The 25,910-nt window shown below is 35.5% G+C and overlaps 1 protein-coding gene across 5 annotated transcripts in view; it reads right to left on the bottom strand.

The window, feature by feature from the left end:
* Window positions 1–25,910, bottom strand: part of igsf5b (immunoglobulin superfamily, member 5b) — an 83,362-nt gene that overhangs the window by 50,078 nt on the left and 7,374 nt on the right. The window lies entirely within an intron of this gene.

Genomic DNA, 25,910 nt, shown 5'->3' with positions numbered 1-25,910 from the left:
TCTTAGAAAAAAGACATAGCAACTTAATTCAGTATAGTTTGGAGGTTTGGAGTTGTTTGGTTGTTGTAGCATGAACGGTCTAGGAGGAGATGTGTTCTTAAAATAATTGAAGACGAAGAAGAAGAAGTTTAAGTACTATAACAGTATTTTGGCTTTCTCAAGCCACCATAATAATGTTCTTGGGGTACCTTTAACAGTAATTTCAGGTATCTTGAGAGGAAAGGAAACGGAAATTGTTGTATTGCATTTCCTAGACCCAAACAAGACAAGGATATATACATTTGTTCTAAAGTAAGCAGTGCTTTTATCTCTGCTAACATTGCCTACATTTATTTATTTACACAACTGAACACTGTAACGCACGCTGTAAAAATCATTTTAGGGCGTTCACACACATGTATTGTGTTGGTTCCCTTGCTTTGGTCTGGACCAAACATGTTTTAGTTTTGTTTTGTTTTTTGGTGTGCTTCACTGTCACACTGCCCATTGTGAGTAAACCAGATATTGTAAACATAACCCCACATTTGCTAAAGTCAGCCATTTATTAGACAGTTATTGTAGGGAAAAGGAAATTTATTTTTCTTACCTTTGTGTCTTTATTTTTTAATAGAAAAAATTTAATTAAAAATTAATTAATCAATCTTTTTTTTTTTTTGTATAATACCATATATTAACCAAGCACTTCTTCTTCTCTCACTATGTTGCATACTTCTTAGAAGGAACTGCTGACAAGAGGGAAATAGCAGAATAAGAATAAATATAGTGCGGGGTCCTTGCTCCAATCTAACAAGAATTCTAGACATGTCACAAGGAGCTGGAGGTTTGTAAAAGGTGAGAAACATATTAAAGATGCACTTAATTTTCAGTTCTGGTATGCAGAGAATTGTTGCAGGAAAAGGAAGTATGTTTGGGTACAACAGCCAAAGGACTCCAGAATGACTCTGACATAACAGAGAAATGTAAGTTAGTTGTAAACCTCCTGAATGTAATTTGTATATTGCATTTGGGTAACGTAGCCCAGAGCTCTGTCCATTAATTATTAATTTGTATCTAATAAATTACTAATATTTATGAGATTGAAGAAAAGCCTCGTCTGACCTTTTTTATTGAACACGCATGGAACTGGCTAGGTATTCCAACATTAGCATCTCTGTTTATTTGTCCAAGAGCAACAGTAACTATGGAAGACGGGGTTTACATCTCTTTGACCTTGATTACAACAGCCTGCTGTGTTTTCAGTCACATTAGAATGACAAAATCATTGAAATCTGGAAAGTCTGTCAGCTTGTTAAATAGGCTTTGTCACAGAATTTGCCATCAAGTGCAGATAAACACCAGTATCTGAAAATGTTCTCTAATTTTGCTCACTTTTTTTTTAATATCACATGTTAGTTTTTTTATTGTTTTTTAGAAAAATTTGTGAAACATGCTTAGTTCTTTTACTCCTGTTAGAAAAACTTCATAAAGGACCATGTAAATATAGAAAAATGTAGGTTATTTTGATTCTCCACGTGAAACGTTTTTCCTGATATAGAATGGGTTCTTTAGTTCTTTCGTTTTAAATGCTTTATTTAAGAAAATAAATGCTTCCTCAAAGCCTGATCAAATTTCATATTTAATGCTGAAGCTGACTGATTGTTTTTTAAAGTTATGTATGGATGATCAAGTAAACCTAAGTTGTTTCTCTATCTCTCCATTAAATGCTAAGAGGATCTTAATCTAAGTGGAAATGTTTAATTATACATTTGTTTATTACAATCAATTGTCGGGCAGCATATATTACAGTAGGTTTAGGATAACTTTTTTCCCCAAAAATGATCATGATGTTAATTTAGTGGTAAAATATTTTACTGTAGGTTTAGCAGTTAAAACAATTAAATGTGTGAAAGGTTTAGCATAAAAAGCAAGCTGTTGTAATTTCTTTTAAATTCAAATGAATTGGTTTGGTGTTTAATTAAATGTTCTGATAGCATTCACACATTTCATGTGTGACTTATGTGTCCAAATACTTTTCAGGCCATTTTATGTGGATGTGTGCTTTGTTTTTTTCTTTCCATTAAAGGCAGACAGTGATTGCTTTCTTTTGAAGTGATTGATGGTTCATAATTGACTGCTTGATGTGACTTTTAAATGTGTGACAGCTAAATTGTCTTTTTAAAAGCCCACATTATGGGCTTTTTATTCACCCTGGAAAAAGAAACAAAAGGTAAAACAGTGAATTGTTATAGACAGCTGGGTAATTACTGTAGTAGAACTCTTCACTTTCTCTCAGAGAATTTACATGACCACAGCAGTTCATTTGTAAAGGCTTTACTGTGTGTAAGGCTACCGGTGTCTTATACTGAACCACATAAATCATGTCATGGACCTTAGAGTCCTCGGTTTAAAAAAAAATCTAGATTTAACCCTGCACTAAATGCACAATGCAGTTATTAGGGGGAAAGGAACTCTGAAGCTATTTTAATGAAAGAAAATAAACCAAAAGTGGCTTATTTCTACAAATTCATAAAATGTCATTCATATGAAAATATATAATTGTTAAAAGGAGCCATCTGTTGTTTGAATTTGATAAAAATTAAAAAATACAGTTGATGTCAGAATTATTAGCCCTCCTGTATATTTTCCCCCAATTTCTGTTTAACAAAGAGTGATTTTTTTCAACACATTTCTAAACATAATGAGCTAATTTCTAATAACTGATTTCTTTTATCTTTGCCTTGATAACAGTATAATATTTTTAGCCAATTCAAATGTTTTCACTCGATTAAATGGGTGTTATCAGTTGTTATCAGCTTATAAATATGAGCCAGTAGGGGCCTTCTGCCATCCATCCACATGGTTAACCAGCTATATTGTAGATCACATTAGAGGTCTGCATTTCCGAATAAAATGTGGTATTAGTCAGTAATTCTATTCATATATATATATATATGAACTGAACTGAACTGAGCTAAACTGAACTGAACTGAAATTAAACACTAAAACCTGAACCACACTGTTCCAGTTACTATGACCATTTATGTGAAGCTGCTTTGACACAATCTACATTGTAAAAGCGCTATACAAATAAAGCTGAATTGAATTGAATTGATATATATATATATATATATATATATATATATATATATATATATATATATATATATATATATATATATATATATATATATATATATATATATGAAGAGTTCAGATGCAAAGCCCTCTAAATCCATCAGACCTCTTGATTGGGTTCAGAAGTTTCATTTTATATGTAATGAGAAGGTTATTATCTAGTAAATAAAATAACTTTTTTTCAATAATGTCACTTTAGACAATTCTTTGGTTTTTAACAGGGTAGATTTTCTTTTGCGTCAAAACCAGCTAAATCCACGTCTGCTTTTTTTCCAAACCCTCTAAATCCACCTATTGAGGCAAGACAGTGTAATTAGATGAAAATCACTAAAGATTCATTTAGAAATTATTTTACCAAACATTACGCAAAATATTAGATATTTAATCACTATACATTTTACATTCTTCCTTGGCTCAATATGTACCTGCTATGTGTATAGAAATAATGCTGATATATGACAATAGGTAGTTGGCAAATATGTTGAGTGGATGTGTTTGTAAATCTAAATTTGAAAGAGCCAGTGGCTCACCAGCCACAAACTTCAACGCACCTCACGCGCATGTCTCATCACAAAGGGGTAAACTGACATTAAGCCTACAATCCTTGCACAACCTTTTATTTGTTATCTCTCTGTTTTAGTAGCACCCAATTTTAATGTGAGATTTTGAAAAGCAGATTTAAATTTAGCAGGAACCGTTGGATCGGGTTTCAAATGAGGCGGGTCGGGCAGCTGCTGAACAAAGACTGAATATACAGCGGGAGCGATCGGGTGCGGAATAAAACCTGGCGGGTGCGGCCGGAAGTGGGATTAAAAATCCAGTCCCACGCAGATCTCTAGATCACATATAACTGCGGCTAGAAGTTAACGATAATTCATTCATTCATTTTTTTTTTCGGCTTAGTCCCTTTATTAATCTGGTGTCGCCACAGCGAATAAACCACCTACGTATCCAGCATATGTTTTATGCAGCGGATGCCCTTCCAGCTGCAACCAATCTCTGGAAAATATCCATACACACTCATTCACACTAATACACTACGACAATTTCATTCATTTTCTTTTCGGCTTAGTGCCTTTATTAAACCGGGATAGCCACAGCGGAATGAACCGCCAACTTATCCACTATGTTTTTACGCATCGGATGCCCTTCCAGCCGCAACCCATCTTTGGGAAACATCCACACACACTCATTCACACTCATACACTATACAGACAATTATAACCTAGCCAATTCACCTGTACTGCATGTCTTTGGACTGTGGGGAAAACTGGAGCACCCGGAGGAAACCTACGCGAAAGCAGTGAGAACATGCAAACTCCACACAGAAACACCAACTGACCTAGCCGAGGCTCAAACCAGCGACCTTCTTGCTGTGAGACGACAGCACTACCTACTGCACCACCTTAACAATAATTATCATTATGATTATCATCATTATCATTTATTAAATTTCTTAATAATTGTATTTTATTAACGTCTACCCCACAACCCTAAACCCAACCGTCACAGTAATGTAAAAACAGATCTGGATCTGAATTCTTCTCTATTAGTATAGCTGAAAAACCATGTGGATGGATAACAGCCTTCTGAACCTACCAGTAGGTGCAGAAGGCCCCTACTGCCCCACATCTATCAGCTGATAACCACTGATAACGTCCATTGAATCGAATGTCATGATAACATTAAAAGCAGGTGATATTTTACTAGATATTTTAGTATTCAGCTAAAAGTGACATTTAAAGGTTTATCTAATTAGGTTAATTGTGTAAATCATTGTTCAATTTGTTCTATAATAATAATAATTCCTTACATTTATATAGCGCTGGGCACTCAAAGCGCTTTACACAATGGGGGGGGGGGTCTCCTCATCCACCACCAGTGTGCAGCATCCACGAAGCGACGGCAGCCGTTTTGCGCCTGACCGCACACCACACACCAGTTGATTGGTGGAGAGGAGACAGTGATGAAGCCAATTGAATATGGGGATGGTTAGGAGGCCATGATGGACAGAGGCCAGTGGGCAGATTTGGCCAGGATGCCGGGGTTAAACCCCTACTCATTTCGAAGGACATCCTGGGATTTTTAACGACCACAGAGAGTCTTGACCTCGGTTTAACGTCTCATCCGAAAGACGGCACTCACTGAGCAGCATAGCGTCCCCGTCACTATACTGGGGCATTAGGACCCACACAGACCGCAGATTGGGCGCCCATTGCTGGCCTCACAACTTCCAGCAGCAACCTAGCTTTCCCATGTGGTCTCCCATCCAGGTACTGACCGGGTGCAGCCCTGCTTAGCTTCAGTGGGCGACCATGTGAGAGTTACAGAGAGCTAGCAGCCAGCTAGCCGGTTCTGAAGACAATTAAAAACAGTTGAAGTCAGAATTAATAGCCCTTCTTTGATTTTTTTTTTATATTTCCCAAATGATGTTTAACAGAGCAAAGAAATTTTCACAGTATGTCTGATAATATTTTTTTCTTCTGGAGAAAGTCTTATTTGTTTTATTTTGACTAGAAAAAAAAACAGTTTTTAATTTGTTATGAACCATTTTAAAGACAAAATTATTAGCCCCTTTAAGCTATATTTCTATTCAATAGTCTACAGAACAAATCATTATAATAACTTGCCTATTTACTCTAACCTGCCTAGTTAACCTAATTAAGTTAAGCCTTTAAGCTGGATAGAAGTGTCTTGAAAAATATCTAGTAAAATATTATTTACTGTCATCATGGCAAAGATAAAATGAATCAGTTATTAGAGATGAGTTATTAAAACCTTTATGTTTAGAAATGTGTTGAAAACATCTTCTATCCGTTAAATAGAAATTGGGGGGAAAAAAATAAACAGCGGGGTGAATTATTCCGGGGGCTAATAATTCGGACTTCAACTGTATTTATGACTTTGTGTACCCTTTAATATATTTGCTTGAATACCAACATTTAAACAGTAACACAAAGCTGATAATAATTTCTGAGCTATACACATTTAATATTATCTTCAAGTTCGAATAAGATTACAGATTTATTTAAACTGTATTTTGGGGAAAACAATAAGTGTCTGGGCCTGACAGTGTCATTTGACAACAGTTCTGCTCTGTCAGCTGGGTCAATTTTTTGCTTTTTTCTTCCAGCAGGAGGTCTAGGCAGGGAAAATTACTGTCTATGAGACAGCGTTTAATCTGGAAGAAGTATGGCTGGCCATGCCTCTAACGAAAAGCTTTGTGAGCAATCCTGCGTCCGAGAGGCTGACGCACGTTTAGCCCTTCCTGATTTACATCCCAAGCCTGATTCTCTTGCCAAGCTAATCTGTAGAGGAAAGCTATACAGAAAATGTATATACAGTGGGTCAAAATTATTGCAAGTGTCTTTTTCATATATTTCCCAAATGATGTTTAACAAAGCAAGGAATTTTTCGCAGTATTTCCTATAATATTTTTTTTCGGCCCCACTTTATATTAAGTGTCCCTAACTACTATGTACTTACATAAAAAAATAAATACAATGTACTTACTGTGTTTATAATGTATTTGAGAACACTTGTGGTGCTTTTGAGTTGGGATAGAGGTTGGGTTATGGACAGGTTTGGTGGCATGGGTAGGTTTAAGGGTAGGTTAAGGTGTAAGTGATGGTCAACAGTGTATTTACAAATGTAATTACAAAAGTTAATTACAGATGTAATTACATACATGTATTTAATCAAGCATAAGTACATAGTAAATACATGTATTTACACAATAAGTACATTGTAACAATTATTAATTCCTATGTAAGTACATATTAGTCAAGGCCACTTAATATAAAGTGGGACCAAAACATTTACGGGTAGATATTATTAGCCCTCTTAAACAATACCGTTTTCTATTGTCTACACAACAAACCATCGTTATACAATGACTTGCCTAATTACCCTAAATTGCCTAAATAACCTACAGTAGTTAAGCCTTTAAATGTCCTGTTAATTTTAATTATTATTAAAAGTCCTTACAAAATTCCATATGTACAGTGGGCAAGAGTCTAAACTAGCTTCAAGAACTTTTACATTGAAAGAGGATGGAGTTGATGAGCAATAATGTGACTATATAGGCTACCAATACTTATGCATGTTAGATGTACAGCAGAAATCAGAATTATTAACCCCATTTTCATTTATTTTTATTTTTTATTTTGCAAATGATGTTATTTAGAGCAAGGAAATTTTCACAGGATGTCTGATAATATTTTTTCTTCTGGAGAAAGTCTTATTTGTTTTATTTCGGCTAGAATAAATGCAGTTTTAAACCATTTTAAGATCAAAATTATTAGCCTCTTTAAGCTATACTTTTTGATAGTCTACAGAACAAACCATCGTTATACAATAACTTGCCTAATTACCTGCCTAGCTAACCTAATTAACCTGGTTAAGCCTTTAAATGTCACTTTAAGCTGTATAGAAGTGTCTTGAAAAATATCTAGTCAAATATTATGCACTGTCATGATGGCAAAGATAAAATAAATCAGTTATTAGAGATGAGTTATTAAAACTATTATGATTAGAAATGTGTTGAGAAAATCTTCTCTCTGTTAAACATAAATTGGGGGGGAAATAAATGGGAGGATAATTCAGGAAGGCTAATAATTCTGACTTCAACCGTATGTTAGATAGTTTTTCATTTATTATATGTTCTATTTGTATGTTTGACTAAAACCCTAACAATATGGTTTTTTTTTTTTTTATTAAATTCCCCTTCACTTTTATTGGGCTTTTTACAATGTAGATTATGTCAAAGCAGCTTGACATGATGAAGATCTAAAGTGAAACAGTTTGAGTGTTAAAGTGTGTAAATGTCACTACTGAAAGCCCAAACACTGAACACTAAAGAGCGACTCCACAAATGCGCAGCTCCACTATAGTCAAAAACACATCACACAGTCCTGTAATCAATTTTTGACACAAATGTTAGTTGTCAATTTGATGTAATTTTGATATTCAATTCAATTCAGCTTTATTTGTATAGCGCTTTTACAATGTAGATTGTGTCAAAGCAGCTTCACATAAATGGTCATAGTAACTGGATCAGGGTAGTTCAGTTTTTAGTGTTTAAGTTCAGTTCAGTTTAGCTCAGTTCAGTGTGGTTTAAAGTCATTACTGAGAGTCCAAACACTGAAGAGCAAATTCATCGATGCGTAGCTCTACCGATCCTGAACCATGCAAGCCAGTGGCAAGGTAGTTTACATGCATTGTAGAAATACAAACTCAAGTATAAATGTGTAACAAGGTTGGCTTGAGAAAGCCAACATACTGATTAAACATATTATTATTATTAATATTCTGTCTTCTCATTTAAAAGGCCCTATCATACAGCGGGCACAATAACGCGCAAGACATGTTTGATATGACTTTGTAGCTATTTTCAGGCGAGTGCAATACTAATTTTCATATTGTGCCATGTTGTTTAAATAGCAAATCAATTTGCGCCATTTTGGACTCATGGGCCTTGCCGGTCTATAAAGGCGGTGTGTTAAGACGCATTGTTGGTGCGTTGCTAGGGCTCGAAATTTACTTTTTTACTTGGTAGCACCGGTGCTCCCAACTTCAAATATTTAGGAGCACCAAAAATTTTTTAGGAGCACCAAAAAAAATTTAGGAGCACCCACCAAAAGTGAATGAGCACCGCTGCAAATTGATTTTTAAGGGATTTATTGTATTTTAAAACAACATTAATAGGACTGACAAAAACCAGAAACAACTATCTATCTAATGCTGCGAAGACATTGATATTTGTGTGCAATAATTCCAAAATGAATATCTAATAATTAGGCCATAGAATATTAATGATGATAAAAAATGACAATAATAGTAACAATGAATTCCATTTCTCATTATAATACTGCCTTGAATGTGCATGAATGTAGGTTATCTGCTACAAAAAGTCTGTTACTTTATGAAAAATAATTGTATATTTTGCATCAAACAAAAATGAATCATTGCAGTAAGAAATATTTATTTTGTGCTGCTGTTTTTATGTGCATGTCAATTTAATAAATAATATTTCTGCTACAAAACAAACAAAAGATTATAATAAATCATTCAATTCAATGATGAAAGCTGCAAAGCAGTCATCAGTAAATAAATAAAAAAATAATACACCTCAAGAAAGAATAGACAAAAGAAAGTAAAGTCTCACTTCTATCACTCTTTAAAAGTTTTGGTTTCAGTTTGTGTCAATTTAAAGGTTCAGTCTGAGCTGATCTTCATTTTTCTGTGTTAGTGGAAAAGCAGGCGAGTCAGCCGACCCAATTTATGAGCAGGCAGAGCAGGATTCTCGCGCTAACCATCGGCGCAATACCGGTCTTTGTTATGAGCCACAGTTTCAGTGTAAACTTAGTGAAGGCGAGCTTCTTTGGCGATGATATGTACAGTATTAGATTTGACTTTTAGCGGACATTTGCGCTGAACACGCAGTGAATGCAACGCATGGAGATTCGGGCACCTTCTCCAAGAAGCGCGTACTCGATTGATCTCAGCTGGCGGATCATTATTCACCACGTGACGTGTCATGATCGCTTTCATCTGCGCCTCAACTTTAGGTGGGGTTTGCAAACCTGTGTGCTTTAAGTTTTTACTCTTCAGCCGTTTGCATTTCCCGTGGTCATAAAAGCTCCTTCCCTGTCATCTGACAGCGGAATACCTTGAGTGATTGACAGCTAATATGAACCAATATAGCGGCAGGGAAGAGCGATTCAGCACGTTTTTACAAAAAATCTAAACAGGTCGCACTACAACCATTATCTGCAGTCGCACTAATGCTCCCAGATATATTATGAGGTCGCATAGATTAATTTTCGGGCGCATATGCGACCAAAATGGTCGCAATTTCGAGCCCTGGTTGCTATTTGAACATTTTGGAGAAGTTTCTTCCCCGCCGCTGTCGCCACTAGCTTGCATAGTTCAGGATCTGTAGAGCTGCGCATTGATGGATCTGCTCTTCATTGTTTGGACTCTCAGTAGTGACTATTAAACCACACTGAACTGAGCTAAACTGAACTGAACTTAAACACTAAAAACTGAACAACACTGTTTCAATGTACTATGACCTTCCATGTGAAGCTGCTTTGACACATCTACATAGTAAAAGCGCTGTACAAATAAAGGTGAATTGAATTGAATTATTTTAAGGAACTGAAATAGTCAGCGCTGTTGACCAACTAAAAGCTGACTAAAAATTACTTATTTTAAAGGATACGGGAAATTTGGCAAATAGTTGCCAGTGTGCTTAAATGTGTTAACCATCAAAAAGAAACACACCTTTTGGCCTTTTTAGACTTTCTTTGACTTTCCTTCAATATAAAGGCCAGTATCGTATCACAAGACAACTATAATAACAACTGTGTGACTCTCTACACACATGCCCACTCACACATAGTCTGTTCTGTTTGTCTTGATGAAAAACAGCTATTGCGTTGTACATGCAAATGAACGGGAGTCTTTTGTAATGAGAGAAGAGAGGAGGATTTGTGGTTCCCTGAAGATTTGTGGGAGCCCTCCAACTGTACGCCTGACCCGATGTGCCACAAATCACCACGAGAGATGCTGACTGCTAACTGAAAATGCCAAGACGCCCAATTAATTCCAAAGCTCTGTTAGTCACAGACTCAGCCCCACACCCACTGGGAATGGCTCTATTAAACATACACGGCTGTTAATAGGGACATATACCAAGTCAAAATTGTGATCTTGCTGATGAATGGGCTTCCCTCATAAAATATAGGAGGTCTCAGGTCATCGCTCGGCTTTTTAGCTGAGCTGTGGTTCAGTCGCAGTCACAGAATAGCTGAATTATTGAGGAATAAATCAGGTTGGGTATTAAAAAGTGCTTAATGGTAATATATCTGAAAATTGACATGATGAATTAAATCCATTTCATCAAAGACTTGTAGCTTTTTCAGAAAATCAGATAGATGATTATTATCTAACAAACAGACAAAGATTTTCATGCTGCTTTCATTTATTTTAATAAGTTACTCAGGTTTCAGCTATTAGTTTAAGTTACACTAAGTGTAACTATTTAAGTTACACTAAGTGCAACTTCATATTTTTAAGTCCGTTTGGTTGATGTACCTTGAGATGACTAGAAAAATTCATTTGATTCAACAACAAAAAATTTAAGGCTGCCATAATTTTTTACAGGATAGATAGATAGATAGATAGATAGATAGATAGATAGATAGATAGATAGATAGATAGATAGATAGATAGATAGATAGATAGATAGATAGATAGATAGATAGATAGATAGATAGATAGATAGATAGATAGATAGATAGATAGATAGATAGATAGATAGATAGATAGATAGATAGATAGATAGATAGATAGATAGATAGATAGTGACTGACTGTTGGGGTGGGGTTTGGTGCCATGCCTCCTTTTTAAAAATTGTACATTTACATATGACTGAATTCTTAAAAATTCAAACTAATTAGCCATCAAAATGGCAAAACATAAATTAGTTGTTTAATATTATATGTTTTTATTATTAATTTAAACTATAACTTAATTCAACTAAATTTTTTGGGAGAACTATAGACCATTTCAATGTGGTAATGTCATTGGTCCTTGAACATTTCCTGTTTGTTATCATACCATAACAAAAGGGTAATTCAATCATATTTTTTAACGTTAAAACAGCTATCATATAATTATTTATCAATATGTGGACCTTTTTGGATTCTCGGAAGCAATGGAAATTAAAAATGTAAAACAGGAAATACATTAAGACCATTGCTATTGTTTACATTCCTCAAAATGGTCTATAGAGTCAATTTTGTAATTTAATTCACATTTACACTTTTGTGTTTGGGCTTGCCCATATTCTACAACAAGCCAGCATTTATTAGAGTGTAGAAAAATATTTGGTGGTTATTTTAGTACATTGCACAAAAATTTAAATCACATTTTTTGTTAAGAGTTTAAAAAATACAGATTTATTTTAAAGTAGTTATGAACTAGCGGTAACCACACACCAGAGGCGTTGCTAAACATAAAGCTCTACTGGGGCACAGCTCCCCCTCTATATATTAAAAAAAATTTTATATATATATATATATATATACACACACACACATATATATATATATATTAGGGATGTAACGGTATTGTAAATACCGTCATACCGCAATATTAATTTTTTTCGATATTACCGAAGTCGCATGACTCGGTAAAACTATAGGTCTTCTGAGAAAATTTGCTCAGGCGAATGAAGCGAACGGGAGGTAGCGAAAACTACAATCCCCATCATCCCTTGCGGTCTGTTGTCGCTACAGATCCAGTAATGCGGAAATGGAGTGTGCTGCTAGAAGCGGGGATCAAAAAGAGCTGTAAAACTCTAAGGCCCCTTTTACAAGAGTGCGTTTTAGTTTTAAAACGGCGTTGTAGAATGAAAATGATCCGCGTCCACACTCGCGTTTTACCCAGCGTTTCTGAACAGCTCTCCGTCCACACCAAAACGCTGAAAACGCACATCACGTGACCACAGACACTCTCGGGCAAGCGCTCCAGCATTCTACCCAGATGAGAGCTCTGCTTGTCGGACTGCTCATCAAGCATCTTCCGCTGGATCTAATCTCACTATATTTGCTAAACGTGATATTTCATTCATGTTGTTGTCTTTATCTAACGACATAGGCCAATTCCCTGACTTTGGTCATTGGAATCTATTAAGTTACTTGTTCACGGGTAACATGTTTTGGTTAAGCGCAAAGATAAGTTAATGATTAATCCAGGTACATTGACTGATCGCTTGCCTTTATTTCCTACAATGTATAAACTTATTGTATGTGATACTTTTATAATTGTCGATTATTAAAACTGATATTCAACAAAAGTGAGGGTGCGTTTCGTATTTTCACTGAAATTGAAAGGAGGTAGTTGTTATAGGCTCCGTTTTGTTATAAATATCCTCACAGTGAAGATGACGCTCATATATGCAGCACGACGCCTCAACATTTCTGCTGTCTGTAAGTTTTCTAATATTAAAAAGGAAATAGGCAGTTCCTTAAATCATGTTTATATTTTATTGTTGAGAAAGTGAAACAACGTAGCCAAGGTGATGTGAATGAAGTTATAAAGTACACTGTTCCCTTTGAAGATTGACGCGTGTCCTCGGTATGTTTTCCATATCAAACTGAGAAGGGGGAGACTGCAGCCTTGATCAAACTTGCGAAGTCTTAACTTACAAGAAGAGGATGCGAGACTGAACTGTGTGTGGGCTACTTAATATTGAGGAAAAGCCCCAATCAGATAGGCGAACGTTTGCAGCCCCGCCTCCGTTTTCAGATGTCTCCGTTTTCCATCATCCACACTGAGACGGAGCAGCAGGTTTCAGAATGAAAACGGCCTCTCCAGCGTTTTCAAAAAGCTCCGTTTTCGGCGCTCGAGAAATAAGTCATATAAGTCATATCTCTCTTGTCCCAGAAACCTCAATACCAAATGAGAGGGTTTTTTTCTGTTGCAGGGGACATTGTAAATGCCCAGAGATACCAGCTTTTACCAGATTATATTTATATGATAATTTTCCTTTAAACCCATCTCTATCTAAGTGAGTGAGTGATTAAATGTTGAATGTGATGAGTTTTCAACAATACTAAATTAAAAACTTAAATTTTTTTTTACATGGTTTAATATTTTTTTTGTTAATAAAATTGAAGTTCCTGTTTCAAAGCTTACAGATAGATGGCTAATTTGTATGTCATTGACACTTTTGGCTCTTTTTTGGAGTATTTTCATAAGTTTTGTTTTTTCCTGTAAATGATTCAATAAATACCGTACCGTGACATTCATACCGAGGTATTACCGTACCGTGAAATTCTGATACCGTTACATCCCTAATATATATATATATATATATATATATATATATATATATATATATATATATATATATATACACATATATATATATATATATATATATATATATATATATATATATATATATATATATATATATATATATATATATATATGTGTGTGTGTGTGTGTGTGTGTGTGTGTGTGTGTGTGTGTGTGTGTGTGTATTAAATTAATTTTAAGCACTATTTTGTGCTAGATTAGCTTGTCGGATGGTTATCATTACCACACTTTTTGATGGAACAAAAATACTTCCTAAATGTTTTTCAAAGTGCTTATTATACTATTTTTTTTTTTTTTGTTTACAGAAATTTGTTTAGTTGCAAGTTGTTACAGTTTTATATACAATAAACTGATTTGAATTTTAGAAATATTAAAAAATACTTATTTTAAATGCTAATTATTATCATCCATCATCCAAAAAAACTAAATGTTTTAAATTAAAAACTGCAACCTTTAGGCAAAAACAAACTGGCCAGCTCATTTCTTCAGTCAGAATTTGTCCATTTAAATAATAAAAGCCTTCTTTTATTGGTTATTCTTCTTAAAGCCTTCTTTGATTGTTTTTTATTTTTACAATTTATCATGGAATACTGTCAAAAATGGGACAAATGAGCTCATATAGGGGCCAAATTCTGGACTTAGAAGGGGTTGGATCTTATCTTATTATCACACCAGTTGGGTCTTTTAGATTGTTTTCCAGTTACATTTAGGATGAATTTCTGTAATTTATTTAGAGAAATACTTGTATAATAACAATAATACTATTATTATTTTTTATCATTATATATATATATATATATATATATATATATATATATATATATATATATATATATATATATATATATATATATATATATATAGCCACCACCCACAACCCCCCTGGCTTTGGGCCTATATATATAAAATGATAAAAAAAATAATAATAATAATAGTATTACTGTTATTATACAATTATTTGTCTAAATAAATTACAGAAATTAATCCGGAATGTAACTAGAAAAAAATATAAAAGACGCAACTGGTGTGATGCTAAGATAATTTAAGAAATATTTTGCATGAATATCAATTTCATTTGAATTAAATTTTCTAGACAATTCTAAAGAAGACAAAAAAAAGATGTTTTATAGAATGATCAGTCGTGTGTTGTCTTAGACCCGACTCATTGCAGAGAATTAGCTTTATTAAGTCTTACTTTAATGACAATGTAAGTGACCACTAAATGATTATATCACTTTAATTACGTTCAGAGCATCAGAGCATGTCACGTGTTTTCCGTAGTCCAGGTAACAAATAGGTTAATCAGGCAAGCAGAGCGAAGAAGATACCTGTTTCTGTGCAGTTCATGGAGAGTAGAAGCGATTTATGAAGAAAGGAGGCTTAATCCTGCTCAATTTATATTGTAGAACCTTTTGGTAAAGCGGAGCGAGGTATGTGAAGTTAATTATTTAAGCCATATGAGTTTGTTTGTATGTATATGTCCATCATGAGCTCTACCTTCTTATTAGTTGTTTCAAACTGTCTTCATTGTTTCGTTTTCAAATATCCCTCTGTACATTGTATCTTTATTTGTCATATTTTTCTGTATAGTAGTTGCATTTATTGATTTTTGTTGTTTATTTTTGTAGTTTCACGGTGCTACACAACGAAAGTTAAATGGCTCTCGTCTTAAACATAATAGAGAGTTTTTGACGGGTGCTTCTTTCTCTGTCTCGTTCATGGTAGCCAGAGGGCAGCTACAGACAACATGTGTGTTTGTTACTTCAACTTGTTTCAGTAATTGAATCAGGTTTCAACCTAATTTCTATAAGTAATGCACACTTTAACTTGATGTTTTAAGTGTTTAACTGATGTAAGTTGAAGCAACTTGTTTATTTGATTGAACTTAAAAACAAAAAAAGTAAAGCAGCAGCCATTTATATAGTGCAGTTCAGAAGCAATATATTTGTCATGAGCATGACAAATTAGGGTGAGAAATGGGTGGGCCAGATTGGCGCTGATGGCCCCTGAATTCAAGATTAGATTCAAGCTGTGCTTTCTGTCTCTGTTTACCACCCGGTGGAGTGGCTTTGCAGTAGGTATTTTTAATGGCCCCCAATCGATTCCTATCCCGAGAGCCCTTGCTCTGGCATCGACAATGTCATACGCTCCGTCAAAACTGCCAGAGCAGCAGTCTTCACTCCGGCCAGCAGCAAATGAATTCTCCTGCGTGAAAAACACCTTAGTCGATGCTTAGCCCTAAATCAGCCATCTCATATAAAATCCGACAGCTTCTCTGCATGCGGGTGGCTCTGGCCTTTATAGCCAATGTGTGAACAAGATTATCTTCATTTCTGTATTATTATATAGCCAAATAGCTGTTGAATTATTTGGTGGCCATATGGATTTTATTCCTGTTGATACATGGATCATTTTTGGGCAATAGTCACATTTTTATATGAATCATTCATTCATAAGAAATAAGCATTTTCATGAATGCAATTCTACGTGTGAAACTGAAACCTTGATACAGTAATAATTATATTTAAATGGTAGTTTTTATTTCAGTTTTAAATTACATTCTTTTTCAAATAAAAAGTATATACAATTAAAAAAAGGTCTGTTTAACAATGTTTCGTATTTTGTTATTGCAAAAAACAGAAATGTGCGCACATCTAGAAAAATCTTGAAGGCAGGTGCACGATCAAAAAACAAACATAAGTAGCAAAAGATTCAAAGTAAATCGGCACACTGCCACTTTAGCTCTCAAAAAAATGTTAATGTCAAAATTACAAAATCACTACGTTTCGACCGACATGGTCTTCATCAGGTAAAGCGTTGCAAATGGAAGTCCTCCAGAAATAGTCAAACAGCTCTACACAGCACCTGCAGTCAATTATCACAATCAGCTAACAAGCCGGTAAACAGGAACATTTGCATACAATAATATACATCTAAACAATGTGAAAAACATGCATACCATTACAAACAGACATTTAAAATACAAATACAAATTCTCACTATAGATTTTGTGCAGGTGTGATGCGCTATATCTATTTAGCCTATAGAATACTGTCTCCGAGGAATTCTATAGTGAGAATTTGCATTTGTATTTTAAATGTCTGTTTGTAATGGTATGCATGTTTTTCACATTGTTTAGATGTATATTATTGTATGCAAATGTTCCTGTTTACCGGCTTGTTAGCTGATTGTGATAATTGACTGCAGGTGCTGTGTAGAGCTGTTTGACTATTTCTGGAGGACTTCCATTTGCAACGCTTTACCTGATGAAGACCATGTCGGTCGAAACGTAGTGATTTCGTATTTTGTTATTCACAAGTGTTCTCCATTTATTTACGGTTGTGAATTCCATTGTGCGAGTTTGATCTGCTCTTTTGACTTTTGATGTTGAAAATTCAACTCTACAATTTAACAGTGACTTATTGATATTGTGCTGATCTTAGCAAAACAGTCTAAGAGTGACATCTAGTGGCAATAGAAAAAAATAGTTGTATTAAATTTGTACCTTTAGATTTGCCGTAGTTAGTGTTGCGATGAAGGAAATACAAAGGAGCTGTATTTCGCTGCCATGCAGGTTAATATACACCTGTCAACTCTCCCGTATTTCCCGGAATTTTTTCTGTATTTTACAGATACCCGCTATCATACCATAAAGCATATGTGTCAATAGCCGCGTTTCCACTATCGCACCTAAAGCGAGCGAGCCACTTCCGGGGCCTAATCGGGCCAAAGCAGGGCTTTCTTGGGGCCAGCGGCCGGCCTTTTTCAGCCCGCCGAATACCTTGGGCCAAGGAGGGCCAACTGGGGCTTCGGGGCGGAGTGAAAGGAGAGGCGGACTTTGCCCCGAGTCAGGGAAAGATGGCTTGCCGTCATTACACTTTTCCGATGGCACACGAGTACATGCGCCAAAAACATAAACAAATAAATAAATAAGGGAAAGAAAACATCTAGCCTTACAGACTGAGGTCTTTTGCTCATACTAGCCCTTGTGTTTCCCTTTAAAATATAAGGCTGTTGCATAAAATAATAAAATTTTTAATTATAAGTGACTTTGCAGCGTCCTCCTTGGTGTTTCAATAATGCATAATAATCTTTACACCATATTAAAGACACAGCAGACAGTAAAGGTTGTCAGGAGTTTTTGTGAAGCTTAAAAGGTGTGTTTAAATTGCCTAAGCCATATTGAAATATGATTTAAAGAATTACAAATATCGCATATAATAAAATTACATTAAATAAATAAACCAATATAAAACAAACAAAAGCTAGCTATAACAATTTAGATATGTAGCCTACATAAATCAAACCGTTTTAAAGCCAAACTTTCATTTTACAAAGGCCTCTCTGAAAAAAAAAGATTTTAGATATTTTCTTAAAACAACAAACATCGGAGAAGGTTTAAAATATTATTTATAAAGTATTTGGACACGATGATATTAATCAAATCGTGCAAACAGAGCATTTGTGAGTGAAAGCAGAAACTAGGCTGCCTTTTTTTCTGTCCTGCGCAGCGTCGTTTTAAAAACGCAACTGCAAACACAAACTGTGTTCTGTGTCCTCAAACAAGGGTTTATGCTTTTATATGATGTGGTAAAATTTAAAAATAAAATTTACATGAGGAGCTTTATTAGTGAAAAGCGGCTAAGTGCAACGAAATATAGGGTATATTTTATTACTTGCTCTTATGTGCTGAAATACTTAACACTTTCCTTAAGATCACATAATATGCAACATCTAACTGTCATATAGCCTATAAGGAAAAATGTTTCAGGTCTCTCCGGAGCATTTGGGCTGAATGTTTGTCTGCGTCTATCTAAATGATGATGTTATAAAATAGGCTACATTTTCTACCGAGTTATTAACGGAGACCACTCGATGCACGATGCCAACAGTCGATACGTAAATGAATGAAAACACACAGGCCCGTGCGTATAGACGTAAAATGTACTGCTGTACAGTAACGTGTCATTTGTTTGTTTCGGTTTTCTTCATTTTAATGCTCTCCTGATGATGATGTGGTGTGCTTTCTCTGCCTGAGTCCGGGCGGGTTGTGTGACGTTTGATTCGGGGGATGTTCTGGGGCAGTGTTTGCATGCAAGCTATTAGCCCGACAGTGGAAACGCAATATGATTTCGGCCTCACTGCTCAACCTCCCGGGCGATTGGCCCGGCCCGGCCCGATTAAAGCCTTGGCTCGCACTGGCCCGATAGTGGAAATGCGGCTAATTACAAGGCCTGCGGGCCAAACAAGGCCCGACAACAAGTTTTGGTAATGAAGTTCAAGTTGCCCGCATTCGTGTCTGTGACAATTACAATAATGAGACACAGGGGGTGCTGTCGCGCTTCACCCTACTCTCTTTAACGCTACACGTGTCATGTCTTTGTTTAGGAGCACATACTCATGCGAACAAACGTTCTCTATAATGAAGCTGACCAAAACATCACACAGATCCCGCCTCACAGACCACCATATTATGTCTGTAATGTTAGTAGCCATGGCAAGGGACATTACACCAAGAATAGATGAGATTGTTTCTATGAAAAGATGCAGAGTGTCTAGTAAGTTAAAAATCCCTAATTTCCGTAGGTTTGACATATAATAATAATAATATTATAAGCCTAGTGCAAGCGTCCTTTGGAGCAAAATAATCTAAATAATACAATTTCTTACCACTTATTTTTTACATAGGCCACCATTTATCTATAATACTAATAAACAGGGCTTTACAACACCCGCCAACCCGCCAAATGCGGGTAGATTTCAGCTTTGGCGGGTTAGACAGACAATCCCACTAGCCACTTTGAGATTTTTAAATTGTAGTTTTCCTAAAAGCAGGGTTCGACAATATAAGGATGACCCAATATGTGTGCAAGTGTGATCTTAGAATCCATAAGTACAATAATTGTGTTCACGCAAGCAGAAGAAAGCAAGTGAATACGCAACACAATCTCACGGCAATTCGTAACTTTTTCATTTAGTGGCTAATTCGTATGAATTCTTACGATCTAATTCGTACAATTTAGTACGATTTGCTCATCCCCCAATGACGGTTGGGGTTAGGGGTGGGGTCAGGTGCCACGCCTCCTTTTTAAAATCGTACCATTTCGTACGACTGAACTCGTACGAATTCATACGAATTAGCCACTAAACTGGCAAAACGTAAAATACTTACGTTTTCTCGTGAGATCAGAATGATCATCACTTGCGCTAACAGCTGATTTGATGCGCGCGACTTCTTCAAACGCGTGCTTGCAACTGCTTAACGCATGCGCGCTCCCGAATCGTGAAGCAACCGTGTCTGGAACAGGTTCTGGAAACGCAACTGTCATCAGTTCTCTTTCAAATAAACTAGACAAAAAGTGATGAGCATGCACCCGCAGCACCGGTTGCTTTCACTTTGAACAAATTATTAAATGGTCCAAAGTTAACCGTGATCATGTGATCCTTTCATTATCACACACGGTATGTTTCACCTGCTTTTATTTGCTTACGGATTTATTTGCTTTTATTTTTGTTAAAATGGTTTAATTATTATATTTTTTTTACAGCATTGCTTTAATGGGAGATGAACTCTCCATTTATGTGCAGTTAACTGGTGATCCGAGAGATCTTTAGCCACGACAGATTACTGTCCATATTTTAGATACATGACAATAGGCTAGTTATTTTTTTAAAAGTCAATTGCTTTATTTTTTTTTTAAGAAACGTTTTGTTAAATAAAAAGTATAGTATACAGTTATATTTAGCTTGTTTCGACACATTAAAAATTTGAGGCTAAGATATAATTGTTGTTTTGTGTGGTTATACAGATAAATTTGGTAAATCGTTAATTTTGAGCTCTAAAAAAAGTCATGTGAAATAAAAAATAATTGCAATATAACACCCATTTATAATGACCCATACTGGACATACAAAAAGTGAAATGAATGACGCATGTGGAGATTACACAAAATTTAAATCAAGTAATTTTAGAAAGTCAATGTCAAATTTATGCATGTAAAATGTATTTTCCCAACAACAAAATTGTGGCTAGTGAAAATGCAGAGTGGCTAGTAACATTGAAAAACTACTAGCCACATTGGCCGATAATTTAAAAAGTTAATGTAAAGCCCTGCTAATAAATATATTGCTTTATTTTTTCCCCTCTTAAATGTACTGTTTAACAGTTTCCCTCCTACTGTACTGTTTCATGCTTATATTGGTTAGAGACCATATTTCGTCATTTGATCGAGATAAAACCTGCTGTAACACAAATGTGGACCACATTAAAATTAAACGTGAAACCTTTGATAAATGTGGTTTAATGAAGTGTTATAGAAATCTTATACAGTTGTTAATACACTTTTATTTTCTCCAATAAATACATTTTTAAAATGTGTATGTATGGCCCCTGACTTTATTCACAACACTCAGTGTTGTGCCCATTTGGATTTGACACCCCTGCCGTAAAGGTATTTTCCCGTATTTCTCCCACATTTCCAGTCTTTCTCTGAAGGGTGGCAAATAAACATTAAAGAGCTGAGCCTCCATATACTCAAACCATACCGCCGAACCACCAGAGGCTGCCATTATGTGATTCAGTTCTGTTCTTTCGCTTTGTTCGAGCATGAAAACACTTTGAAATAAATATAAATTTCATTACACGTGCCATCTCCCCTTCATATTCAATCCTCAAAACAGTCATATATCACTGTATGACTGTCAGCTGACACGCTCCATAGTGATATATAGACGCTGTTTCCTAAACGGATGCTTTTGATTTGAAGCAGAGCGAAAGTCTGGGTTCTGGGTGGGTGTTTGAACAGACTTATAGACATAACTAATAATAATAACATCTAGAGATGTTGATCTTGATGTTTGTTTGTTTTTTCAAATACAAGTAATTTTGTCCTAAATGAGCATAAAAAGTTAGGAAAGCAATCGAATGCTTTCATTATAACATTAGATGTGTGCATTTGTAAAGAGAAAGCTGTTATGTAATGTAATCAAACGAAAAAAAAATCTAAACAAATGAGCGATTCATCCGTTGCTCTTTAATCAGAATGTGTAAGTTATACAGTGAGAAAACGGCTAATGAGATTTGATAGCTTGATTCCATTTTAATGGCTATTAATTTTAATAAGCTGAACTGTTTGCTAATTTATTTGGGCTAATGTCTACTATTTCTTTTTTATATATATATATATATATATATATATATATATATATATATATATATATATATATATATATAATAAAACATATTACTGACCATTCAACTTTTATTTACAACGAAACAGCTCCAAATAAACATATTTAGTAATTTGGGGATTTCTTTAAAGGTGGAGGGGGAGGTCCCTTATTATGGTGGGCATATGCCTTATTTTCACATCCCAATGTTGACTGGAAAGTTAATGTTTCAAAGTCTTGACAATATAAGTCTGTGAGTATTTTGTTTAATATTTTTCTTAATTTATGGAGTGGAGTGTGAGGGGGGGGTGCTGTGGATGGCGGAGGGGTGTCGCAGACGAAGATGAGCCGGGTGGGAGTTTCGCGGAAGAAAGTGAAGAGGGTTGGGGGGGTCGCGGAAGAAAGTGAAAGTAAACAGTAAAGTAAGGTGCCGAATCAGATTTCAGAGGTCATGGGTCTGGATCCGGCGTGTTCCAGCACAAATTAAGCCCTGTATATAATCTATAAGAAATAACAGAAAATGGTTTTTGTTCTGTAATATACAACACCAGTGAATATATCACTTTAAATTATTTAAAATGTTATTGAAAGTCCTTTTTTTTTCAAACTTTTCAAAGTAAAAAGTTGTAGGAAAAAAAGATCAAGGTCCCATAATGTAATTCATAAACATAAGCAGAGAAAATAAAAGCACGAATTGCAAAATACGGAAAACTGCTAATTTAACGATATTTTTTACAGTGAACTATGATCAGAAAAAATACTGAGACAATTTATCTTTTAGATGATTTATATATGATAATTGATGAACATTTAACCTGATTATAACAACAGTTGGAGGGGAAAAAATCTAAAATCCAGAATTTACTAAATATACTGTATTTGGATTTGCGTCATACATTAGCAGTGGTGTAAAGTAACAAATTTCAAATACTTAAACTACTGTGTGAGTAGATTTTCCTCAGAAATTGTAATTTACACTAAGTAGTTTTAAGCTTTAAGTAGTTTTGAAAATGTGTACTTTTACTTTCCCTTGAGTACATTTTTAGTGCAGTATCGGTACTTTTACTCCTTTCCTATAGCCTGCAGTCACTACTTTATTTTTTCATGTCAGTGGGGATTAGAAAAATCAGTCCTGTGATTCCTGTCCAATCAAATCACACATAGAAGGTAAATTGCATCATAATGAACTACCTCAAGACATGGGTGATTTATAATTGCAGCAAACTGTTTGGAAGCATTAAAAGTTTCCAAGAAGATGTCCAAAATCTGTACATGCATTGACCCAGAGACTGTTTAGATCTATGTCACTGATGATAAGATGATGAATGTTTCCTTTATAAAATCGCCTTAAACACCCAACAGGCACAAGACGTCAACATGACATCAGATTAATGTTGTACCACAACCTCGTGGGGACATTGCTTTTTGTTTGGAAATGAAAATCAGGTTGACGTCAGAACTCAACGTCATTTTTGGGTCAACTAAACTTTTAACCCAGCTTTTTCTTTTTTAGTCTCTGTCTGTTTGTCCTAATTTGTGTTTGTGGATGAAAGAAGTTTTGAGTGGTTGGAACATGAGGGTGAGTAATTACAGTTTTTCCTCAGTCAAAACAATATTTACATTTGCACAACAGTTATTGCATTTCTCAAAACAGTTAGTACAAACTGCAAAACGTAGCTGATAACCTGCAAAAACATATCCATTGCCCAAAATGGATAGCTCATTCCTCAAAAGCAAGTATCCATGTCAATGTAATGCCTAGTTCAGACTGCGTGATTTTAGCCCCCGATTTTGGCTCGCCGACAGGTTTTGAGAAATCACCGACAAATGCCTGAAATCACAGGCAAATTGGTGCTCATGCACGTGAGTGACAATCACACAGTATGAACTATCAAAGACGCGATCTGAGAGAATCGCCCATGAGTCGCCGATGCCTGCTTGATATTTGGTGTGCTAAATATCTGGAGCTGTCGGCGATTCAAATCATGCCGTATGAAATAAGTTTTGACTGAAAATAACATCGGTGATCGCCTACAGCCAATGAGAGAGCAGCAATCACTTGTGTGTGCGTGTGTGTATACCTGCTGCAGGCCAGCAGGAGGCTGGGGGAGAAGTTAAAAGCGCTCATTTTCGGTTTATTTGGACCCACAAAATGGAGGAAAAATTTGTGGAGGTTTGACAGGACTCAGGAGCAACTGTGTCTGTTTGACGTTTCATACAGAATAAATTAGTTTATTATCAATGTTGAGGAGAAATGGCTAATTCCCTTTAAACCCAGGAGAGCAAATATGTACATTTTCTACCCCATTAAAGGCTTCTTTCTCATTATGTAGTTAATAACAAAAGATATACTACATGTTTTTGGCTGCGAGACGTAGTTTGGACAAAGTTGTCGGCGATTCTTCCTATAGTAAAGTCATGCAATGTGAAAGTCCCTATCGCCGATCTATCTTGCAGTGTAAACAAAGCAGCGACGAAACGCTAGCGCAGATAGTCATGCCGTGTGAAAACATCTGTGACACGACTACTTTGAAAATCATGCAGTCTGAACTCTGTGTCAGTGTCATCAAGATGAAAAGTCCAGACACCATTGTTAAACAAGTTAGATTGAACAAGATAGTCAAATGGCTTTGTCATGTTTTCATCATGACAGTTTACTCTGGACATTTTTTCCAATGCAATAAAGTCAGATTTTGGTGACACGTCCTGAAAAGGTTCAAGACAGCACTATATACTATTTGCACAGCTATTTGAAAACTACAGCAAAGTTAGACATCACTGCATTTAGTGGGGTATCTGAGTACAAGACACTGAATATGTATGTTTCACATTTTTACTGAATATGCTCTTTGCAATTCTAATTTATTCACAGCATTGTGCAAAAGAATAAACACACCCTTATTTACAACAAACCTAAAGTCCCTTGCGAGGCAGTGGCGCAGTAGGTAGTGCTGTCACCTCACAGCAAGAAGGTTGCTGGTTCGAACCTCCGCTCAGTTGGCGTTTCTGTGTGGAGTTTGCATGTTCTCCCTGCCTTCGCGTGGGTTTCCTCCGGGTGCTCCGGTTTCTCCCACAATCCAAAGACATGCGGTACAGGTGAATTGGGTTGGCTAAATTGTCCATAGTGTATGAGTATGTGTGTGAATGCGTGTGTGGATGTTTCCCAGAGATGGGTTGCGGCTGGAAGGGCATCTGCTGCGTAAAAACTTGCTGGATAAGTTGGTGGTTCATTCCGCTGTGGCGACCCCGGATTAATAAAGGGACTAAGCCGACAAGAAAATGATTGAATGAATGAATGAATAAAGTCCCGTTGAGTAGAGCTGTGCACAACAGTAAACAATATTGCAGTACATATTAGAACTGAACCTACAACATACACAGGTTTGTAAATCATTCATGAACTTGTTCAGTTTTGAAGACATTTTAAGGAAAAACTATCTTTTTTATAAAAATAGCTTGATAGGTTTTGACTACTATTTCAACATTTTTGTATGTAATGACTCCAGTAATGAAATGAACACTGTTAGTTTTATATGGAATGACTATTCGGCATGATTAGTTATTTTGATTGACATGACATAAGCAAATGATATTGTTATAAATAGCAGAGAGTTGTAGGAAAGAAACTGATGCTTGTCCAAAAGCATTTGCAATTTGTTGGAAGGAATGAGTAACTGCTACTATGATCTGCACAAATGACTAATTGTTTTGAGAAATGCATGAACTGTTGTGCA

This window comes from Danio rerio, chromosome 15 (assembly GCF_052040795.2).
Source record: "Danio rerio strain M-AB ecotype USA chromosome 15, GRCz13ab, whole genome shotgun sequence".
Taxonomy (NCBI): domain Eukaryota; kingdom Metazoa; phylum Chordata; class Actinopteri; order Cypriniformes; family Danionidae; genus Danio; species Danio rerio.
This window is presented reverse-complemented; position numbering and strand designations above follow the sequence as displayed.